Raw genomic sequence first — 7,693 nt, 5'->3', positions numbered from 1 at the left:
AAACTTAACGCTTTGTAATCCCCAAACGTTAGTATTACAACCCCTAAACGTAAGGATTTATAAGCCCTTAACGTAAGGATTTGTAATCCCCAAACGTAAGGATTTGTAACCCCCAAATGTAAGGATTATAACCCCCGAACGTAAGTATTTATAACCCCCAAACGTCAGGAATTGTAACCCCCAAATGTAAGGATTATAACCCCCGAACGTAAGGATTTATAACACTCACCTTATAACCCCCAAACGTAAGGATTTATAACCCTTAAACTTAACGCTTTGTAATCCCCGAACGTAAGTATTACAACCCCTAAACGTAAAGATTTATAAGCCCCAAACGTAAGGATTTGTAATCCCTAAACGTAACGATTATAATCCCCAAACGTAAGGATTTGTAACCCCCAAATGTAAGGATTATAACCCCCGAACGTAAGTATTTATAACCCCCAAACGTCAGGAATTGTAACCCCCAAATGTAAGGATCATAACCCCCGAACGTAAGGATTTATAACCCTCAAACGTAAGGATTTATAACCCCCAAACGTAAGGATTTATAACCCTTAAACTTAACGCTTTGTAATCCCCAAACGTAAGGATTTATAAGCCCCTAACGTAAGGATTTGTAATCCCCAAACGTAAGGATTTGTAACCCCCAAATGTAAGGATTAAAACCCCCGAACGTAAGTATTTATAACCCCCAAACGTCAGGAATTGTAGCCCCCAAATGTAAGGATTATAACCCCCGAACGTAAGGATTTATAACCCTTAAACTTAACACTTTGTAATCCCCAAACGTAAGCATTACAAACCCTAAACGTAAAGATTTATAAGCCCCTAACGTAAGGATTTGTAAACCCCGAACGTAAGGATTATAATCCCCAAACGTAAGGATTTGTAACCCCCAAATGTAAGGATTATAACCCCCGAACGTAAGGATTTATAACCCCCAAACGTCAGGATTTGTAACCCCCAAACGAAAGGGTTTGTAATCTTTAAACGTAAGGATTTTTAACCTCCAAACGTAAGGATAATGACCCCCAAGCGGACCCTCAGGCGTAAGGATTTGTAACCCCAAAACGTAAGGATTATAACCCCCAAACGTATGGATTTATAACCCTCAAACGTAAGGATTTGTAACCCCCAAACGTAAGGGTTATAACCCCCGAAAGTAACGATTTATAACCCCCAAACGTAAGGATTTATAACCCCCGAACGTAAAGATTTATAATCCCCGAACGAAAGGATTTCTAACCCCCAAACGTAAGGATTATAAACCCCGAAAGTAACGATTTATAACCCCCAAACGTAAGGATTATATCCCTGAACGTAAAGATTTACAACCCCCGAACTTAAGGATTTATACCCCCAAACGTAAGGATTATAACCCCCGAACGTAAGGATTTGTAACCTTTAAACGTAAGGATTATAACCCCCGAACGTAAGGATTTACAACTCCTGGACGTAAGGAATTAGATGCCCCGAGCGTAAGGATTTATTATCCTCGAACGTAAGGACTTACAACCCCCAAACGTAATGACTTACAATCCCCGAACGTAAGGATTTACAACCCCCAAACGTAAGGATTATAATCCCCGAACGTAAGGATTTACAACCCCGGAACGTAAGGATTTGTAACCCCTAAACGTAAGGATTATAATCCCCAAACGTAAGGATTATAACCTCCGAACGTAAGGATTTTAACCCCCAAACGTAAGGATTTATAAGCCCCAAACGTAAGGATTATAACCCCCAAACGTAATTATTTGTAACCCCCAAACGTAAGGATTTGTAACCCCCAAATGTAACTGCCACCGCAGTTTTTCCCTCTACCCAAAAACCAACCTTTTTCAAATTCCAATTCGATCTTGAGAGTATCTCCAATTAGTGCTCTCCGCTAAATATATTGTCACCTAAACAAAGTGATTTAGTTCATTTCATTGTCACAAATTTGATACAAGGCCAGAAAAACAAGAGCTATGCTAACAGTTTATTTCCGTGTTATAAATTCAAAGAAGAAACGGAACACAGTCTAGGTTTGGGCAAGTAATAAGATATAGGATGACGAGGGTTGAAACTGCGAACATTCCAACGTCCGCAAAAGAACAAAATGCCACACTTACCTGATGGGGAAAAAATAAGAAGGGAAAGACCAACAATCGTACAGCATACATCTCTGATTCTCGAGAATCCCATTACCGTGTCTTGTAAGTTAATCAGAAGTCGTGACACTGATTTGACTGGATAAAGAGAATAAAGCTGTTGGTAACAATCTTTCGATTTAATGCTCACCTCAGTGCAGAGGAATCCCACCTTATATATCTTAGTGCGACCACTCATGCAAAAGATTAATATTTGTTTTCTTTAAACCCCAACTGAATCTAACCACTGTTGTAATGCAAGTAACGACCACCCCTTGGAGTCCAAAGTGTCAATTCCGTCATGATCAAGACAATCTGTTAATCGGACCATCAGGACAAAGACTGACATGGAATTGTGCCAGGTGGCTTACGTCATAAAACCATACAAACAAAAAAAAATTACTAAGAAATACTCAAAGTTATCTTTTTATAACATGTATTTAGTGACCGGTTTTCAGGTCATTTCGCCCTCTAATTTTTGCTGCCTCCCTATGCTATTTTCCTCTCTGTAATTCTTTCCTCTTTGTAGGTCATCAGTAATCTGACCACTATGGTCGGTTGCTAAGGCTTTTTCTCCCGCAACTCTCAAAACTGAGTTATAGGCTATAGACAAAAGTAGAATGCATCGAATGTAACGAGACTTGGAAGGGAAGTAGATGGATAAATTACCTAGCAACTGGTTATTATTTCATTCTATTTGACTGCTATTGTGACGTCATAAATGATGTCCAAATTTGGATCAGAATTAAAATTCAGGGAAATAATATGAAAAATGCTTTATTGGTTTTCGGTATAGAATTCTATGATTTCTGGTGAAAACCCTATCTCAATCGGATAAAAAGACGTGAGGTTACAGCTAATTAAAGAAATTCAAATTTTCCTTCACATGACCATATATGGTCAAACGTTAGGGGTATTTAAACGTGAAAACAATAAAAAATCGAATTTTTAGTTTTTTTGACTTAGCATATGTGTTGCTATGACGCGTATTTATCACGAATTACTTTATTATGACGTATTTTCTTATCGTTAACCTTTAAATTAAAATGCTCATAGAACCCGACTGTTCAGAAAAAAAATAATGCAAAGTGATCCAATATCCCTGTTTATAAAATCTGATACTGAACAACTGAGTACCCGGCTCACTTACTATCAATTTGGATGTCACGTTCTAAAATGTCCATCTCTTTTTAAATTTATTCTTTCTTTCCCTCTATCTTTCTTCTTTCCATTTCGGCGTGTTACAACGTATTCAGCACTTTGCGTGCGCTTTTGGGACCAAAACGTTGTTTCTATTATGCGTTTCATTCGCGCCGACTGCCATTACAAAAATTGTAGTAAATGAAGAAAAGAGCAAGTCAGCAAGTAATAATCATCGCTTTAAATGATGAGTGGCCGGCCTACAAGAGGAACAGTACAGTATATATCAGGGCCCAGTTGCTCGAAGCATGGTTAGCGCTAACCCGGGTTAAATACCATAACAACCTATAGGTTTTAATACCTCTTAACTAATGGTTAGCGCTAACCATGCTTCGAGCAACTCAGCCCAGGTTGTTAAATGTAGCTTTAATGGTTACGGCTTAAGAATTCAGCGCCAAGGCTGAGCTGCGGCAATTGATCTTTCGGCTGTGTCCTGTTATGCCTCTTTTTCGCCTTTTCTGTTTCGTAAGTGACAAAAATCTTAGCATTTTAGATTATGCTAATCGAATACTGAACTGAAACACGCACCAATGTAAAGATATTTCCTTACACAATAGTTATTCATGATCTCGTGTCAGATGAACTACATCAACAATTTATTCACACATGCGCACCTCAGCTCAACTGGGTTTTTGAAATTCTCAACGGCCGTTCGTTTGTTCTTCACGAACCGAAAGAACTAAAATTTGGAACGAAAATTGGTCTCTGAAAACTTAGCCAGTGTACAGGTTTGCAAAGAGTTTGCCAGACTTTGCCTGGATTTGAAACGGACACTTTTTAAGATGTATGGAAGTCAGTGTTTGAGCTTCAGAAGATTTAGCCAAGGTCCCGTGCAAGCGGTACGTCCAAGAGTTGTACAGTCTGACACTGGCATGAGATCGTGGCAGTGTCTATCTAACGAGGAAAAAGGCTCCGATTTGGCTAGAAGCTGTTAATCCGATGAAGCGGGTATGTGATGTTTTATTTTCACTTGAATTGCAAAGTTAAACCTTTCAGGTGCTTAAGACATTGAATTTGAACCCCCATTATAGGGAAAAATTAATAAACTACACGGTGTTCACCACCCATTGTATGTATTATCTTGCTATTTGGCAATTATCTTGATTATCAAGACTAAAGATTTCAACTTCAGTTACAATTAGTAGAATGACACGAAGAAATGATGCGCGTTAAAGTGGAACTAGAAAAAGAATTATTTCGTCGTGTTTTTTATTGTTTGTTTATTCTTTGCTGTAGATAATATGCTGCTATAAGTCGACTCAAAAATACAAAGAAATCGCTGAGTAAGATTGAGTTATGTGCAAATGTAAGTACTTTAAACATTATTTATTTATTTATTTATTTATTTATTTATTTATTTATCTATCTACTGAATAAATCTTTCTCTTAAACTGATTCGGGACTCAATTACAACATAAAAATAAATCGCTAACATTTAGCGCTAATTGAAATTTTTATGGAAAAACTGAGGTCACAACTTAAAATACTTGTGTTAATGATGGAGAGCTTACCTGTTAATTTGGGTTTTTTGAAAATTGTTTTCCAAAGAAAATTTCTTATTCTTTGTGTAGCTCAGGTAACAAATATTTTACTCACTCGCCGTGCTCTTTCGTAAAATATTGTTTGAACACAATCGAAAATAACATTAATATCTTCGTGCCACCGTGTGATAATCTCTATGTATTTATTCATTTCATTTTGCTTTTCGCAGGTTCTCGAGTTTTTCAAGCGCACTTGTAACGCGTAATGCAAGAGGAAACATTAGGGATCCTAATGGTTGAACTAGAAACCGGAATTCATAGAGGTATGCCATTCTTATTTTTGCGCTGCTTTCAACGACCGAGCCCGAACAAAAACTAAGACAAGAAATTACTTCCAAAATATTTTTTAACCAATATTTTCAACCTTTTCCAGGTAGCGGATAATTGACCTTCCCCGAAAGACGCTACTTTATACAACAGTTGCAAGTTAAGTATCGATATATAGTTATATAAAATGTATTAGTTGCTTAAAAACCACATTTTCAACAACAACATCAAAATAACCACATCAAAGAACGAAATATCCTATTGATTTTTCTGAGTGTTCTTTTTAGAGGAGGAGGGAACAAGGTACTGCCTTCTTAAAAGCCCGGCATAGCTAGAGAAAACACAGAACTACGAATGGTTACACTTAGCACGGCAGTGCCCAACCCCTGCTTTCATATCCCACATCGTATCTTAAACTTAGGGCAGCAACATCTCTTTCGACGGAATCAAACTCTAAATTTTTGTGGAAAAAAATAGTTTCAATTGCGGAAAGGTGGCTAATAGTTGCCAATCACGTGACCCCAAGCTGGGTGGAGGGTTTCGCGCGCTCCACTTGGTGCTTGTCTTACTTTCGCGCTCCCGAGGCCCGTATAGTCGTGGCAGTCAACCTATCCCGGTCTGCCGGGGAATGCACTCAACAGGCATTGCACACAGGTACAGTAGTCAACTCTGTTGAATACAGGCCGGGTTATACCGGCAGCAAACTGTAACGTGACCTGTTAGGGTGACAGGCAATATACTGGGTCGCTGTGTGAAGTTCATGGCTGGTTCCAGAGGACCGTCTGTATTCAAGCGGGGGTGGCACGTTGTTTCAATTTTCAAGGAAACAAAAATCCCAATATCAAATATTAGTTTTAAATTCAGCTTGAAATTCCTGAGAAGGGGTTGTTGCTTTTTTCAATAGTTTATACTGAAAAAAGAAGCAATATTCATGGACGAGAGAATATTATATTATAAATGAATTCTATTGATCTACAGAAAAATTTGACGCAACTTTAAAAAACATCAAAAGCTTCATTCAAATTCACGACGAAAGGTAGTTAACTTGAAGGCTGGAGATTTACATAAAAAAAAAAAAAAAATTAATGCAATTCTAGCGGTGGCTTCCCCTAAGGACATCAGGGTAACTAAAACAAGATTTAAAGTCGTTGGTTTCATTATGCTGTACAAGCTGTCCTCGACTGGGCTATCAAGCCCCCCTTCCCCTACTAACATACTGTGTTTTAGAATTGTAGAGTGATATTTAAATCTTAAGGAAGCGGGAACTGTACATGTATGTATGTGGACCGGACTACTCAGAATCCAGCACAGTGTGAGTAAGTGTCTAATAATAAATCAGTATTTTTGGGATTTCTTTAAAAGTTTCCTGGGCGTGTTCCATATCTCAAGAGCATTGAATTGAAATTCGGGGAAATTTGTCTTTTCGATGGGAAAGGAAGGGCGAAAAATGAACTGAAAAACTCAACAAGATCACTGTGCCATTCTTGCTTCCCTAAGCGGTGTCACTAATTAACGTAACATTAAGACAGCAACAATTCTTTTGACGGAAGTAAACGCTAGAATGCGAAAGGTGTAATAGCATCAAATATTGAAAAGTAGCCTATAGTTGCCATTCACGTGACTCCAAGCTTGGTGGAGAGTTTCGCTCGCTGATAAGCAGTTGCTGCTTTGCAACGTAAACGTAAACACATTTCTTGCAAAAGAAGAGGCCGTTCAAACTCTGGGAGAGATAAAAGCCGAATTCAAGTGGTTTATAGAAAAAGAGTTTATAGCAAAGAAATTTTAAAAGAACTGGCCTAAATGAGATTACTAACAGAATTTGTTTTTGTTGCTTGCAGACTGATGATATTTAATTCGAAGACATTAAGGGATGCGGTCTGGGATAACCTAAAATAGCCTTGGTAAGTTCCATAGTCACTATTTCTAGATATACTCTATCATTTAAATTATGCACATCGTGTTATAAAGGACATAATATTTGCATGAAATTCAGAAACAACGTCCTTTAAAAAAATTTTTTTCCAACCACACTCTTAATGGTCTTATGCTGAAGTAATCAAGGTTAGGGCCTGTTTACAAATAGGAGGGGGAACCCTAGCCCTTGGATTACCCTAGCACTTGCACATTTCAGTCCTTTTTTACGCGACGTGTTTACAAGGCGCGTAGAGTTACCTTGGCGCCAGGGTTTATAGTATAGTTGATCCGAGTGACTGGGTAACCTCACCTGTGGAATTACACTTGGAAACCCAGGCTATCTTTAATCCTCTTGTTAGGGTAACTCTCAGTAGCACTAGGAGTTAACCCTTCCTCCTTGTGAAAAGGGTCTTAAACGTCAGTGCCAGTATCAATGTATTTTAATATAATTATCAATTAACAGTTTTTAATTCATTCTTTTCAGGGCGTTTTCTATGGTTGAAAATCTTACGAAGTTTTAAAGCTGTAGTTAATTAGAGTGAAAATTGATCAACAAGATTCTTGAAGCCTTCACTCCAAACCGTTCGTTAAGAACCAGCATCCAATTTTCCTTTAAATTCTCTGGAATAAAATGAT

Source organism: Pavona decussata, unplaced genomic scaffold, assembly GCF_977016875.1.
Source record: "Pavona decussata unplaced genomic scaffold, jaPavDecu1.1 SCAFFOLD_563, whole genome shotgun sequence".
In the NCBI taxonomy this organism is placed as follows: domain Eukaryota; kingdom Metazoa; phylum Cnidaria; class Anthozoa; order Scleractinia; family Agariciidae; genus Pavona; species Pavona decussata.
The sequence above is the reverse complement of the archived record's forward strand: the minus strand, read 5'-3'. Positions refer to the sequence as shown.